Source organism: Oryctolagus cuniculus, chromosome 2 (assembly GCF_051225735.1).
Source record: "Oryctolagus cuniculus isolate XC-2025 breed Fujian yellow rabbit chromosome 2, ASM5122573v1, whole genome shotgun sequence".
Taxonomy (NCBI): domain Eukaryota; kingdom Metazoa; phylum Chordata; class Mammalia; order Lagomorpha; family Leporidae; genus Oryctolagus; species Oryctolagus cuniculus.
Genome location: NC_142868.1, coordinates 184,044,116 through 184,059,631, shown reverse-complemented (window position 1 = coordinate 184,059,631; position 15,516 = coordinate 184,044,116). Strand labels below are relative to the sequence as shown.

Sequence of the window (15,516 nt, the reverse complement as noted above, 5' to 3'; positions counted from 1 at the left end):
TGGTGCTGGGAGTTGGGGCAAGGGGACAACTGGAGATGACCCTGGGGAGGTAGCCAGAGCCAGATTTTGAGTGACCTTGAAGGCCATCCTGAGGTTTGTCTCTTTCAGGCTACCAGGAGCCAGGGGGGCCTGTGACCGGTGGGCTATGTGTGCACCTTGGGAAGGTGGCTTTGATAAGTGGAGCTGGAACCAGGCTGGAAGGGAAAGGTGCAGAGGCCAGTGGAAACCATCGCATCCTGGTGGACTTGAGGGTCCTGGGTGGGACGGTCATTGTGGACGCGAGGGAGAATCAAAAGGGCATCAGTCTGGGTGACACGGTGAAGGAGAAGTCAAGTTCAGCTCCCAGGTTTGGGGAAGTGGCTGCCGCTGCTCACGTAAATCAATTTTCTACTCCACTAAGTTTGCTCATTTAAGTGCCCAAACTTAAATTAACTCTTTTGGACGGGAAGCTTTCCAAATAGTGACCGCCGAACATCACCCTCTGCCTTTTTAAGCAAAGGAAATAGAGCATATTGAAACCACAGCCTGACGGGCCACTGCTGTGAATGGTTGTGACTGTCCTCTTTGTCAGATGCCTCAAGGCCTGTGGCGTGTGTGGGACCCTTTGCCCCAGCACTGGATGGCTCCAGGCTGTTGTCCTGAGCCAGTTCTCTGTCTGCTCTTATAAAAACAAAGAAGAAAAGCTACTGCCTGCCTGGCTGCCCTTCCCTTCTTTCCTGTTAGCTGTGGCTTCTAAGTCACAGAGTTGTCAGAACCCTCATCCTCCTAGTTCTTGAGGTTTTCAAACCTTCAGCTTTTTGAGATGGCTACTTCCTCAGTTACCTAGTGAGTTTCTAGGTAACTAGAAATGTTCACTATGAGAGTGAAGTACACGCCCATAGCTCTACTGGAACTGACTGAGCTTTGAGAACCTGGGGGTGTTTGTGCACGCTTTTTTTTTTTTTTTTTAAGATTTATTCATTTGAAGGGCAGAGTGACACACACAGAGAGAAAGAGATCTTCCATCTACTGGTTCACTCTCCAAAAAGCCACAATGAGTGGGACTGGACCAGGCCAAAGCCAAGAGGCTGGAACTCCATTCGGGTCTCCTACAGGGATAGCAGGGGTCCAGGCACTTGGGCCATCATCTGTCGCCTTTCCAGGAGCATTAGCAGGGAGCTGCATTGGAAGCAGAACAGCCAGGACTCAGACCCACTGCTCAACCATCTGTATTACCTACAGTATGTAGCACTACGTTCATTGTCAATATTCAGTAACTGTCAATACTCAGTAAATAGCTAAATGTAAATAGCCTTCTGTTTATTTTTAATTTTTCTCATTATCAGAAGTATTTGCCCTTGAAAGCTGGTGTTAGGAGCCATCCTCAAGAGCCAGTTTTCCTCCCTTAAATGTGGCCTTAATTGGGTGGCGATATCCTGCGAACACGGTGCTGCCAGGATCCTGGCTTCCAGAGCAGGCCGGCTCTGCCTTTCCTCATTGTCTGTGGATTCAGGCCCTGAGCGCGGCGCAGATGAAAGCAGATGAGTCACAGGTGTGGATCTGCTGGGCGGCTCTTGTTGCCAGTGGAACAAAGCCACAGGTGTGCATTCAGTGCTAAGAAGCAAGAACAGGAGCCTTGATGAGCGTGAAGGTCTCAGGTCAAGTTACGTGGAGACTTGAAAATGCAGCAGAGAGGCAGCCAGACTTCTGCGGGTGTGGAGAAAATGAGGATGATTTCTGCTGTTTGCCGTCAGGGCACCATTTATGCCCATGTCTTGTGAAGTCAACGTCTTCATGCCTGGAGCTATAAATTAAAAAGATGCCTTAGACTTGGGTGCTGTTTCTTGGACTAGAAGCTGGGTCTGTTGACTGCCTTGAAGTTCCTAGGAGCATTATAGACCAGAAGGCAGGGGGTGGAGGATGAATGATTTTAAGCATATTTTCCAAGAGCAGTGAAGTTGCAAACACAAATTCCTACAGAGCAGAAAGTAACTGGCTTCCATCCAGTGTTGCAAAAGTTCATGGCCAGATCAAGACTCTGAAAACCAATCTCCCACGCTGTGGTTCAGTTGGACTGCTGGTTTGATTGAAAGCTTTGGTTCCGCAGAATGTGTGGGCAGGGTGTCATAAGTAGGCCAAGTCTATGCAAACCAGAACCTTAATCAGTTACTTAAAAGAACAAACAGCAGTTTATCTCATAGAACCTCATTATGGACATGAGTTTGGGGTTGGTGTCTTGTACACAAGATTGCAACTTCCTACAGTGTTCTGACCCTCCTTCATTTAATATCATCCCCAGTGATTTAATACTGCTTTTGGATGAGTTGGAGGCAGCCTTTCTTACCAGAGAGACTAAGAAGAAAGGCATTGTCTTTGATGTGGATGATTTGGTTTTTGTTTTCACAAATTCAAAAAGAACTTATCAGGCAATAGGCTCTGCTGACTAATTATTGCCATTAAAAAGGTTGCTGGATAGTTATACTAAATCCAAAGTCAACACTTTTTGGTAATGTTCTCCAGCATCTATCTGGCTTTTAGTGAACAACTGTCTTGGTTTATATATTTCAATGCAAAATTCCACCCCCATACCTAGTGGCTTAAAGGAACAGTAGCCCTTTATTTGCTCAGGATTCTGCAGTTTGGATAGGGCTCAGCAAGGTTGGTTCATCTGTGCCATTGGTGATGTCAGCTGAAGTGGCTTGACTGAGGTTGAAACGTGCGTACTCAAGATGGCTCACTCACATCTTTGACAAGTTGGAGCTGGCTGTTAGCTGCAAGCTTAACAGGACTGTTTGCCAGAGCTGTGGCTAGGCTGGGTTTTGTACAACTCGATGGTCCTGTTCTGAGAAAAGGGGTCCTTTGTGCAAATACTTAGCAAATCTCTGCTTGTCTCTCATCTGATAACCCAGTCACATGGGGCAACAAATAACATGGAGGCCTGCAAAAGAAGTATACATCCTCATCCCTGAAAACTGTGAACATGTCACCCTCCATGGCAATAGGGGTTTTGCAGTTGTGATTAGGAACCTTGACATGGAGCAGCTATCCTGGGTGATGTGGGACGGCCTGTGTTATCCTCAGGTCCATGAACCAAGGCATGCAGGCAGCCTCCAGAGGCTAGAAAGGGGAGAAGAATGGGTTCCCTGGGACCTCCAGAAGGAACATTCCTGCTGACACTTTGATTTTAGCTCAGGGAGACTCAGGTCAGACTTCTGACTTCCTGAACCACATGATAATAAATCTGTGCTGTTTTAAGCCACTATGTTTGTGCTAGTTAGAGCAGTCTTAGGAAGTCAGTGCCCAGGGCCTACCCCAGAGTTGGTGTGGGAGGGGTCCCCCATAGAGGCCTGGGCACAGCAGCATCGCTTCACTGGGGTTCGCCAATATTACAGTCTACCACAGGGTCTTCTTCAGGAAGTTATTTTCACAAAGTTAAAAATTTTATGGGGTCCTTAGGATTTTCTGGTTGGGGTGGATATTCAGTTATCTATGCTTTGCAAGTATTCCCAGTTAAAATTGGTACTGCTGTGCTGAATGCCATACTGCTTTAGGCCCTTGTGTTTGAGTCACTCTAAGATTCCTTTTCCTTTCCCCAATTTTTATTATGAAAATTTAAAACCTAGAGAAAAGATTGGGAAATAGTACAATGAGTTTCTGGATTACCTACCACTTAGATTCACAATTGTTAACATTCTGACATATTTAATTTGTATGTGTGACTATTGATGGAGATTTATATCTATAACTGTATGTGAATATTTTGCTGAACTGTTTGAAAGTTTCAGGCATCAGGACTCCTCACCCCTAAATAGGTTGGCATGTATGCCCTCCTCGCTATGGAGACTCTCCTACATTGCCACAGTGCTATTATCATGTCTAACAAAATTAAAGTTCCCCACAGTCAGCTAATATCCAGTTCACACTCAAATTTCCCCATGGCCAAAAAATTTTATAATTTCTTTTTTAAATATTGATTTATGGGGCCAGTGCTGAGGCTTAGTGGATAAAGCTACCACCCTACAACACCAGCGGCCCACATGGGCACCAATTCATATCCTGGCTGCTCCCTTTCCAATCCAGCTCCTAGCTAATGTGCCTGGGAAAGTAGTGGAAGATGGCCCAAATGCTTGGGCCCCTGCACTCAAGTGGGAGACTTGGATGAAGCTCCTGGCTCCTGGTTTCTGGGGAGCAAGCCAACAGATAGAAGGTGTGTGTGTGTGTGTGTGTCCCTCTCACTCTATAGCTCTGACTTTCAAATAAATTTTTTTTATTTTTAATTTTTTTTTTTTTGACAAGCAGAGTTAGACAGAGAGAAAGGTCTTCCTTCCGTTGGTTCACCCACCAAATGACCGCTACAGCTGGTGCTCATTGCCGATCCAAAGCCAGGAGCCAGGTGCTCCTCCTGCTCTCCCATGCAGGTGCAGGGCCCAAGCACTTGGGCCATCCTCCACTGCACTCCCGAGCCACAGCAGAGAGCTGGACTGGAAGAGGAGCAACCGGGACAGAATCCAGTGCCCCGACCGGGACTAGAACCCAGGGTGCTGGCGCTACAGGAGGAGGATTGGCCAAGTGAGCTGCAGCACCGGCCTCAAATAAATTTTTTAAAAAAGAGGTATTTACCTGTTTATTTATTTGAAAGGGAGAGATATCTATCTATCTATCTATCTATCTATCTATCTATCTATCTTCCGTCCACTGGCTCACTCCCCAAATGGCTGCTACACTCAGGGCTGTGCCAAAGCCAAGTGCTTGGAACTCCATCCTGATCTCCCACATGGGTGGAAGAGCCCAGGCTCTTGGGCCATCCTCCGCTGCCTTCCCAAGTGCATAAGCAGAGAACTGGTTCAGAAGTGGAACAACCAGTCCTCTGATATGGATTGCAGGCATCCCAAGCTGCAGTTTATCCCACTGTTTCATGATGCCAACCCAGTAATCTTTTCTTATATATTTATGTCTTATAGTTGGTTGACATTCATTCTTTTGTCTCTTATTCTAAAACAACCTTACACTTCATTTCTCCTTTATTACATTAACTTTTTATTTTATTTTTAAAGATATATTTACAAGACAGAAGGACCTCTTATCCACTGGTTCACACCCCAAGTACCCACAAAGATTAGGACTGGGCCAGTCCAAAGCTGGGAGCCAGGAACTCAGTCTAGGTCTCCCCCCTGGGAGGCAGGAATCCAATCACTCCAAGTCATCAGCTACTGCTAGAATGAGGAGCAGAGCCAGGTTTTGAACCAGGTATTCTGGGACAGAATGCAGGCGCTCCAAATGGAGTTTTAACTGCTAGGCCAAATGCCCACCCCTGTTATGCTGATTTCTTGAAGAGACTGGGCCAATTATCTCATACAATGTCCTCCATCCAAGATTTGCCCAGTATTTCCTTATGATGGTTTCTAACTTGTTCTTCTATCTCCTATAGATTGTTAGACATCTAAAAGGCAGACCAGTATAGGTTCCACACTTTGGGCAGGAAGTTGTCATGGATCTACTCACTTAGGAATGTTTGTTCTAGGGCCGTGTAGTGAATAGAACTAGAAAAATTTTATTTAATGAATTATGTGTTCACTTTGAGATGTCCAATTCAGATTTAAAATACTCAAGATTTTTTTTTTGCCTTTTTAGTTTTTCTAATATTTGCATCTCTCTTATCAAACTGAATTTTGATTTCTATACATTGACATATCTACCTATCAGTACTTACACCACAAAGATTGTTACTAACAGTAAAACCACTGAGCCACTGAGTAAAGTTTTCTTTGTAATTTCATTTTGTTCGTAGACTAAATCCCATTACAAATGTACGATCAGAATATTGTATTCAAAAGTCATTTGAATAATTCTTTCCTTTGTGTGACTTTCATCAGTTTGATAAACAAGCTCATTTGTTGAAATTCGTTACAGATTGTAAGGTTCGCCTCTCTCCTTTTTTAAGATAATTTTATTGGGGCCAGCATGTGGCACAGCATGTTAAGCTGCTGCCTGGGACGCCAACATCCTATATGAGCACATATTAGAGTCCCAGTTGCTCCACTTCCAATCCAGCTCCCTGCTAATGCACCTGGAAAAGCAGCTGAAGATGAGCCAAGTTCTTGTGTCCCTACCACCCATGTGGGAGACTCAGATGGAGTTCCTGGCTCCTAGCTTCAGCCTGGTTCATTCCCCCAAATGGCTGTTGTGGCCATTTCGGGGAATGAACCGGCAGATAGAAGATCTCTCTCTGCTTCTCCCTCTCTCTCTTTAACTCTACCTTTCAAAAAATAAATAAATATTTAAAAATAAACAATTTTACTTTTTGGAAAATGTAAACCACTTCCATGGTTTACAAGTCAGATATATATCTCCCACAGGAATCTGGAATCTATACCTATTTTTTTCCATTCCGTTCTCCTACATAGGTAACCATTTTGCTAGCTTTTGATTTATCTTCCCAGCGCATCATTTTGTGAACCTCAGCAGATTTCACATCCTTATTTTGTCTTCTTTCTTAGATAAGAATAGCAGATTGCATGAGGGGTCTTCAGAAAGTTCATGGAAAATGCATATTATGAAAAAAATTATGCATGTATTAACAAATTTTTTTGTACCAAAAAAAGTTCTCTCTCTTTTTTTTATATTGGTTTATTTTCAGTTTATTTGAAAGGCAGAGAGACACAGACAGAGGTCTTTCCATCCACTGATTGATTCCCCCAAATGTCTGCAACAGCTAGGGCTGGGCCAGGCCAAAGCCCGGATCTGCGAAGTTACCCAGGTCTCCCGCCAGTGGGTGTCAGAGACCCAGCTGCTTGAGCCATCCCTGCTGCCTCCCAGGGTATGTGCTGGTAGAAAGCACATTGAGAGCAGAGCTGAGGCTGGCACCGCGGCTCACTAGGCTAATCTTCTGCCTTGCGGCACCGGCACACTGGGTTCTAGTCCCGGTCGGGGCGCTGGATTCTGTCCCGGTTGCCCCTCTTCCAGGCCAGCTCTCTGCTGTGGCCCGGGAGTGCAGTGGAGGATGGCCTGAGTGCTTGGGCCCTGCACCCCATGGGAGACCAGGATAAGCACCTGGCTCCTGCCATCGGATCAGCACGGTATGCCGGCCGCGGCGGCCATTGGAGGGTGAACCAACGGCAAAGGAAGACCTTTCTCTCTCTCTCTCTCTCTCTCTCTCTCTCTCTGTCCACTCTGCCTGTCAAAAAAAAAAAAAAAAAGTTTAAAAAAAAAAAAAAGAGAGCAGAGCTGAGACTTGAACATCCACACTCTGACGTGGCATGTGGACTTCCCAAGCAGCATCTTCACACTGCACCGAGCACCTGCCACTTTGAGCTTTTCCACAAGGTTGGTAAAGGCCCCTGTGTATGCTTTTCTTTATCCAACACTGTCCACTTTTCCGCGCAGCTTTGGAATCTTGCCCGACCCTGCCCGCAAGGCTGCTCTCTTTCCTTGTACATATAGACCAGGCCAGGGCGCTCTTGAGTTGTTCCAGTCCCTCCTTTTACCGACAGTTCTGCAGCGAGCGGTCTCCAGTGCATCTCGTTGTATGTAGGTGAAGGTGCATCTTCAAGTGGGAAGGGTGGGTCAAAAGATAAAGATGGATGCAGCTTTGTCAGGCGCTGCCTAATTCTCCTCTCTGAGGGTTGCGCCATCATGCATCCCCCTCCCCGGGGAACGTGTGACAGTGCCTGTGTCTCCACAGCCCGAGCCGCAGAATGCTTGCAAAACTGTGGCTCTTTGCCAGTGTGATGAGTGAGAAATGGCATTTCGCCTTAGTTGTAATTTATATTTATCGTATTATGAGTAAAGTTGTGCATTTTTCCCCATAGGCCAAAAGGCCATTTCTGTTTCTCTTTCTGTACAACATATACATCTTTTGTTCATTTTTCTGTCATGCTTTGGGCCTTTTCTTCTCAATTAGAAGAGCTTTTTCTAAGATTAGATTAGATCTTTGTTACATCAGTTGCAAATGGTTTCCTTTCTTAGTTTTGTCATTTGTCTTTTGACTTTCCTGCGTGTGCCTTTGCCATGCGTTCATCTCACTGTATTTTTACAGAGACAGATTTATCCGTCTTCTGCTCCAAGTCATAGCTGGAAAGGCATTCTGCTGCCAGCTCACCCAGGCACTCACCCATGCCTTCTCCTGGCACGTGTATAGTCTCGTGTCTGTTTAGAGAGTCAATCCATTGGAGTTTATTCTGGTGAATGGTGTACGATAGGGTTTCAATTTTGTTTTTCGCGAGAAGCCATCCACCCTTCCCCCAAAGGTCTGAGATGCCAACTTCATCATATACCAAATTTCCACCTGTGCTTAGCTCTGTTGGTCAACTTTCTGCTCTGTCCCATTGATCTTCTAGACCTGAGATGCTTAATTTTTTAAGAATTTATTAAATTTTCATTATTTATTTGAAGGACAGAGTTAGAAAGAGAGGGGAAGAGACAGATCTGCCATCCACTGTTCACTCCCCATATGGCCACAACGGCTGGGTTTGGGCCAGGCTGAAACCAGGAATGCAGAACTCCATCCTGGTCTCCCACATGGGTAGCATCTTCCACTGCTTCCCCAGGCACATTAGCAGGGAGCTGGATTGGAAGCAGAACAGCCAGAACTTGAACCGGCACTCCAACATGAGATGCCTCTGTTGCAAGTAGTGGCTTAATCTGCACTACCACACTGGCACCCAGACCAAAGATTCTTGAAGATCACTGTGATCCAGTCTGGGTGCAGGGACAGCATGTCCCTATCATATTCTTCCATAGTGCAGAGCCAGCCCAGCCCCAGGTGGGGAAACCTGTGACTGGACACATAGCCTGCAGTATAGAATAGCTACCGTCTGGACTTTCAGATCTGTGATTGGCATGGTGTCATCAGATCCTGTAACCCAGATCCTACCAATCACTTCATTAAGGGCAGCAGTGTTTTAGGGCAGGGTCTGGGGACAGCCAACGTATCTCCTCCTCAGAGGTAGATGCTCACATCTCCTTCCGGGTCACGCTGGACTCCCAGGGTACCCAGAACCAGAATGTACTATTTCGACTCCCCATGGAACTGAACACTGTAGTGAGAGGCCAAGGTTAGACACTCAGTGATGTGCCCAGAGAAAACCCTGTGAAACTCAAGAGTACTGAGAATTCACTGGATCCTTCTCTCATTCCTGGTTTATCTGTTTATTTATCTGTTTTATTTTTTCCTGTGTATTTACCCTGATTTCCTGTTTAACTCCCTCCCCCTAAACTTTTTAAAATTATATGCATCTTTGCAAGCTGTTTTGGAGTAGGGAGACATATTCTTGAAGGAGGAGGCAGGGAAGGAAGGGGATGGCGGCAGATTGACGGCTCTGCCTTGCACGCCTTGCAGAGATGTGTGCACAAGGCCCAGCCCTTGGGTTCAGCCGAGCTCTACCACACTCTTCAAAGGAGCTTCTCTTGGACGACTTTGCTCAATGCAGAAAAACACCTTTGCTCCCAGGTCAGGCAGCTTTCAGTCTTTACAGCTGATAATTGTAGATCAGATAGGAATAAATGCAGGATTAGAAAGCGAATACAGGTTCAGACGAATGTTTTCATGACCACAGTCAGCTTGAGGCCAGCATGTTTGAATTTGTTGGACACATCTGTGTGTTGACTCATCTCTGCCATCTCGGGCGTGTGCTGGAGTAGATGCTGTGACACCCTGGAACCAAACTCAGACCTTCCTGCTGGCATTCACTGCAGCCCACCCAGTCACTGGTTCTGCACGCTGTGTGTCTCCTTCCCCTTCGTGGTACTTCTCCTGGGATCCAGCTGCCCTGTTAACCCATGTATGGGCCACACCACCCCCTGGGAAGCCCTGGCTGCTTTGTTCCTGGGAGTCCCGTTTGCTCTGTGCCTTCCTTGTGCCTGTAGTGGCTGAGCTGGTCTTGGCTGTTCTGCTTCATAAATTCTACTCCACCTTCCTCACTGCTCGGGCAGTTGCTGCATTCATTGCACTGAGACAAGCACATTGCAAATATGAAAAGTTCCTTGTCACTGATCAGTCGCCACATCTCCCGAACGCTGGTGACGGTGCTGGCTTGGGCCAGTTGACCTTCACAGCTGACTGTGCTCCCATTGATCTGGGTACTTGGACTGTTGTCCTGTCATTATTTCTTATCTGAAGGGCCATGTCCCTTAGCCAAAAATTCTGGCTTATAAAAAGCTCTGGAAACAGGAAATCATTTGAAAACAAGACCTAACCTAAACTGACACGAGGCCATATTTAGTCCTTATTTATTCCAGTAAATGTGAATGTTTATATCTTTTGCTGTAGAAATATTGCTGTGTCTGATTCTGAGGCACTGAAAGACATTTATAATCTGAATTTCCAAACAGATATGGGGCCAAGACCTTGGGATAAGGGATTTGGGGCATGGGAAAAAAAAAAAAAAAAAGACAGAGGCTTGAGATGCCTAAATTTTCCTCCAAGTGACTGTCAAGATAATTCATGCATAGAAATGGCCTGTGCCTATGTAAGTGAAAATGTATGATGCATGGCCGGCGCCATGGCTCACTAGGCTAATCCTCCACCTAACGGCGCCAGCACACCAGGTTCTAGTACTGGTCGGGGCGCCGGATTCTGTCCCGGTTGCCCCTCTTCCAGGCCAGCTCTCTGCTGTGGCCTGGGAGTGCAGTGGAGGATGGCCCAGGTGCTTGGGCCCTGCACCCCATGGGAGACCAGGAGAAGCACCTGGCTCCTGCCTTTGGATCAGCGCGGTGCGCCGGCCGCAGCAAGCCAGCCGTGGCAGCCATTGGAGGGTGAACCAACGGCAAAAGGAAGACCTTTCTCTCTCTCTCTCACTCTCTCTCTCTCTCTCTCTCTCACTATCCACTCTGCCTGTCAAAAAAAAAAAAAAAAAAAAGAAAAAGAAAATGTATGATACCAAGACTTTGAAAATACTGAAGCCCATTTAGTAAGCTAAATGGGCCTCCCCATTCCTAGAAGATCCACAGAGCAACATGAATCCTAGAAGACAGGGCCCCAGATCAGAATTGACTACATGCCCAGCAGTCCCTAGAGTGTATCGACTCTGTGTGCCCTGACATCAGTAGGTTTCTGATTATCCGAGTCTGAAGATTTCAAGTGTTTTCCATATGCTGGGCCCAGCACTAAATACTCAGTGTGGGTGATCTAATCAAATCCTGGTGACAACCTTTGAGGAAGTTGCTATCACTGGCTTTCTACAGGCAAGAAAACCAGTGTATTCATCACAGTTCAGATGTCAGGAAGCAGAAACTTGTGGCTTTTTAAGCAAAGATCAGCAGAGGGGCTTGGGAATTTCTGAAATCATTAGAAGGGGCTGGAAAAGCAAGATTCTTCCAGGAATGATTCCCAACATGAAACTGCAAAACTGGATTGCTGATTCCATAGCCAGGAAGGTTGGGAATCCATCATCTACTACAGGAAGTACCAATGTCAGCAGTATCCTGAGAAGTCACAACCAATGTTGGCTTCAGAGTTGCATCAGTTCTCCGTCTACACCTTGCCTCTCCAGTCATATACAAGCACATCTTCCCAGTAGAACCTGGAGGTACAAGGCAACGGGCCCTTATCACTTCTTCAACTTTGAAGCACAGAAAGGCACAGCAAGCCAAAAAGGCCAGATGATGCTGACTGAGCCAGTCTACAGATCCACTTCCCCAAGACCGCATTGGAGGTGGTGGAACCAGGATTTGAAGCCGAGTTGTCTGGCGGCCAAGTCTAAGCTCTATAAACTGCCCTTTCTCTCCTGACCGTGAACTCATGCCTGGTACACTGCTGGCTCATGTGCACGTACGATAGAAGGAGGCCTCTAGAGCTATGCTGTGGATCCCCTGGGGCTGGGATTGACAATCTCCATCTAACAGGGTTTTGTTTTTTTGTTTTTTTGCTTTTTTGTTTTTTTTGTTTTTTTTTTTTTTTAGATTTTATTTATTTAATTGAGAGTTAGACAATGAGAGGGAGAGACAGAGAGAAAGGTCTTCCTTCAGTTGGTTCACTCCCCAGATGGCTGCAACAGCCTGAGCTCCACCAATCTGAAGCCAGGAGCCAGGCTCCTCCTCCTGGTCTCCCACAGTGGGTACAGGGGCCCAAGGACCTGGGCCATCCTCTACTGCTTTCCCAGGCCACAGCAGAGAGCTGGACTGGAAGAGGGCAGCCAGGACTAGAACCAACACCCATGTGGGATGCCGGCGCCACAGGCAGAGGATTAACCTACAGCACCACAGTGCCAGCCCCATATAAGTTCTGAGCTAGGTATGCCTGTTACTTGTTGATTCAATAGCACTGTATGCCAAGCCACCCCCAAACCCGTTGACTTAAAATGATGATCACACAGGATTGTTCTTCTAGTCTAGAGACTGGCTGGTTCTTCGCTTCTCAGCTGGGTGCATTCATTAACTGTGGGTCACTTTGGTGGCGCCACCCTCTTGCTTGGATCCTCGCAGGCTTGGGGGTCTGCTGGCTGGTCTCTAACTGGGTAGCCGGGTCTCTCGGCCTCCAACAAGCCTGACCAGCGTGTTCTTACAGCAGCTCCTGAGGAATGAAGGAGGAAGTAGAAATGCACACGTATTTTCCCAAAACAAGTCACGTGGCATGCTCAGGCCCACGGTTGGAAAGGGTACTATAAAGTTATAAGGCAAAAAGCTTGGATATAGGGAGACCATTCGTCTAAGCAATCAGTGTAAGCATCCTTACCTCTTAGGGGACCTTAGGTACCATATTTATCGTCTCGTTGCTTGGGTTAGAGGCGTAGAAGGCTAAGCCCCTGGAACCCACACAGCAATCTAAGGCAGACTGTAGTCCCCCCATGGCTATCAAGCAAGACTCGCCGTAAACAAACGTGTCTGTTCTTTCAGCTGTCTCAGGCCTGGCTCAGACCAGAGCTCCCCGGCTGACTCAGGGACACAGCCATTGACTCGTGGGGTCTCTGTTGAACAGAGCTTCTTTTGACATCTCAAGCAGCATGCTGGATCGCCAATTAAAAAGCCTGTGTCCTCAGCGTGACAAATACCAGGGAAAACAATTCCACGATTCAGAGCACAAGTAGGGGAACACGAAGCGAGTTCATCGTGACTCAAGCTCCAGCCTTGTACTCCAGCTTTCATCTTGCCACTGGGCGAGACAGAACACGGCTCTGCTGGATTTCTCGGGTTGTGCCGCTGCGTAGCTGGGCGTGAGGTGCCACTCCCAGTCCCAGACAGTTCTCCCAGCCTCGCTGGAGCATATACAGGGACAGGTTGTTTTTCTATAGCTTAGGTTTTGGCCTGCAAACGTTGTGTTTTCTTCATTCATATTTAATACCCTGGCAGTGCAGTCCAGTAGCTGGGCTATGAGATAGAGCATGAGCCCAGGATCCTCTGAGCAACCTGGATCCTGGATCCTTAGGGGCCTGATCCCTTCTCTGCAGAGCAAGAGGGGCTGCCCCAAGGCTCCCAGCCTGGGAGTCAATGAGCAGTTCTGAAACTGGAAGACACCTCCCATTTCCCTTGGAAGCAAACTTGAATTCTCTCCCCAAGACTCCCCAGGATGGCAGGGTCATGTTTCAACAAAATATCAGTGATCATAACAACTTGATTGGGATGTCATTCTCTAATATGCCACCCAAGTCACCCACTGAAGGGGTAAAATTCAGTGTGTGTGTGTGTGTGTGTTTTTTTTTTAAGGTTTATTTGCGCCCTGGCCTGAGCCAGATGAAAGAACAGACAATTTTATTTATGGCGAGTCTTGCTTGCTAGCCATGGGGGGACTACAGTCTGCCTTAGATTGCTGTGTGGGTTCCAGGGGCTTAGCCTTCTATGCCTCTAACCCAAGCAAAGAGAGAGGCAGAGAGATCGAGATCTTCCATCTGCTGGTTCACCCCCAAGATGGCTGCATCAGCTGGAGGTGGGATGATCCAAGGCCAGGGGCCAGGAGCTTCTTACAGGTCTGCCTCATGGGTGCAGGGACTTGGGCCATCTTACACTGCTTTCCCAGACATATTAGCAGGCAGCTGGATCAGAAGTGGAGCAGCCAGGACTCGAACTAGCACCCATACAGGATGCTGGCACTGCAGATGGTGGCTTTATCTACTACTCCACAGCACCAGCCCCCAGTGGTTTTCAGTATATTCATAAGTCTATGCAACCCTCACGATGGCCAATATAAGAACATTTTCATCACCTTCAAAAGAAACCCAAAGCAGCGGGTGTTTAGAATGGTGTTTAAGATGCCTGTGTCCCCTGTGGGAGTGCCAGGGTTTGATTCCGGCTCCAACTTCCTGCTGATGCAGACCCTGGGAAGCAGGAATGATAGCTCAAGTCACTGAGTTCCTGCCGCCCTCATGGGAGGCGTGGATCGAGTGCACAGCTCCCGGTTCCAGCCCCAGCCCAGTTCCAGCTATTCTGGTTACTTGGGAAGTGAACCAGTGGATAGGAGTACACTCTGACATGCTCTCCCTCTCTGTCTCTCAAATAAATAAAAAATAATAAGATTTTAAGAAAAAGGGGGGAAAGAGACCCTATACCCATTAGCATTTATTTGTTTCCCATCTCTCCCTGTCCCTAACCCTGGTCACCACTAATCTACTTTCTATCTCTATAATTCTCCCTTCTCTGGACAGTTTATATGAATGGAATCCTATGTGGTTTTGTGTGACTGATTCTTTCACTTTGCATGAACTAGGTGGGAAGCAGTTGACCAGATTTGAATTGCGGCTCCACAGGCAGCTGGATGTGTGACTTTCAGCAAACAGCTCAACCGCTCTGTTTCTAGTTCCTGGTTTCCATGTGTGGCCCGTTCCAAGCTCACTCGCACCAGGAGTGAGGGGTTAGCGCACGTAAAGGCTTCAAGCTGTGCCTGGGACCCGATAAATACACATTCTTGTCATCTTTCTGGCCGTGGCCTTTCAGGGTCTGTTTTCATTCCTTCAGCAACAGTTGCTGCAGTTTGCACAGCCGCTCCCGTGCGGGCTGCCTGTGTCCGGGGCCCCGGGGACCTGTGCCGTGTGCATGCTCACCCCAGTCCAGCCCCTCCTGCTCCCTCTCCCTATTCCCAAGTGGTCTGCCCTGGGCTCTGAGGGTCAGCCCTGCAGGGAGAAAAAATGTTTCTCCTTCCACTTCCAAGGAAGGCAGCTGTTCCGAGACCCCACCTGTGGGCGGCTCTGGATGTCAGCTTACTCCCAGATGAGTGGCCCTTTGTGACCTCCAGTTGGGGAGCAGTAGGGTATGGGGCTGGCACATTAATCCACTTTACTCCTCGGGCTGCCCCGCACTGTGGGAAGAGCAGAAGGGCTTGTTGATGACCCAGAAAAATGACCACCTGGCCTGTAGGCTGCTGTTGGGCTGGAAGGTGAGACCAGTGGCACCTGCCCTGGGCGCATCTCCAGGCAGTAACCGCCTGGTGCGCTCCTGCTGGTGGCCACCCTTTGTACCCTCTGCGCGCTGACTCTGCAGTGGGAGGGGAGTGAGAAGCATTGAAGGGGGCCGCTCTCGCCTTGCTCTGCTTTATAGAACCACTCCTTACGTGCGACATACAGTGATGCATTCACTCAGACGAGCTCCCACTTACGATGGTTCTCCCCTGGA

At 47.6% G+C, this 15,516-nt stretch overlaps 1 protein-coding gene across 2 annotated transcripts in view; it reads left to right on the top strand.

Annotated features, from left to right (window-relative positions):
• Positions 1 to 15,516, top strand: part of KLHL29 (kelch like family member 29) — a 283,481-nt gene that overhangs the window by 45,287 nt on the left and 222,678 nt on the right. The window lies entirely within an intron of this gene.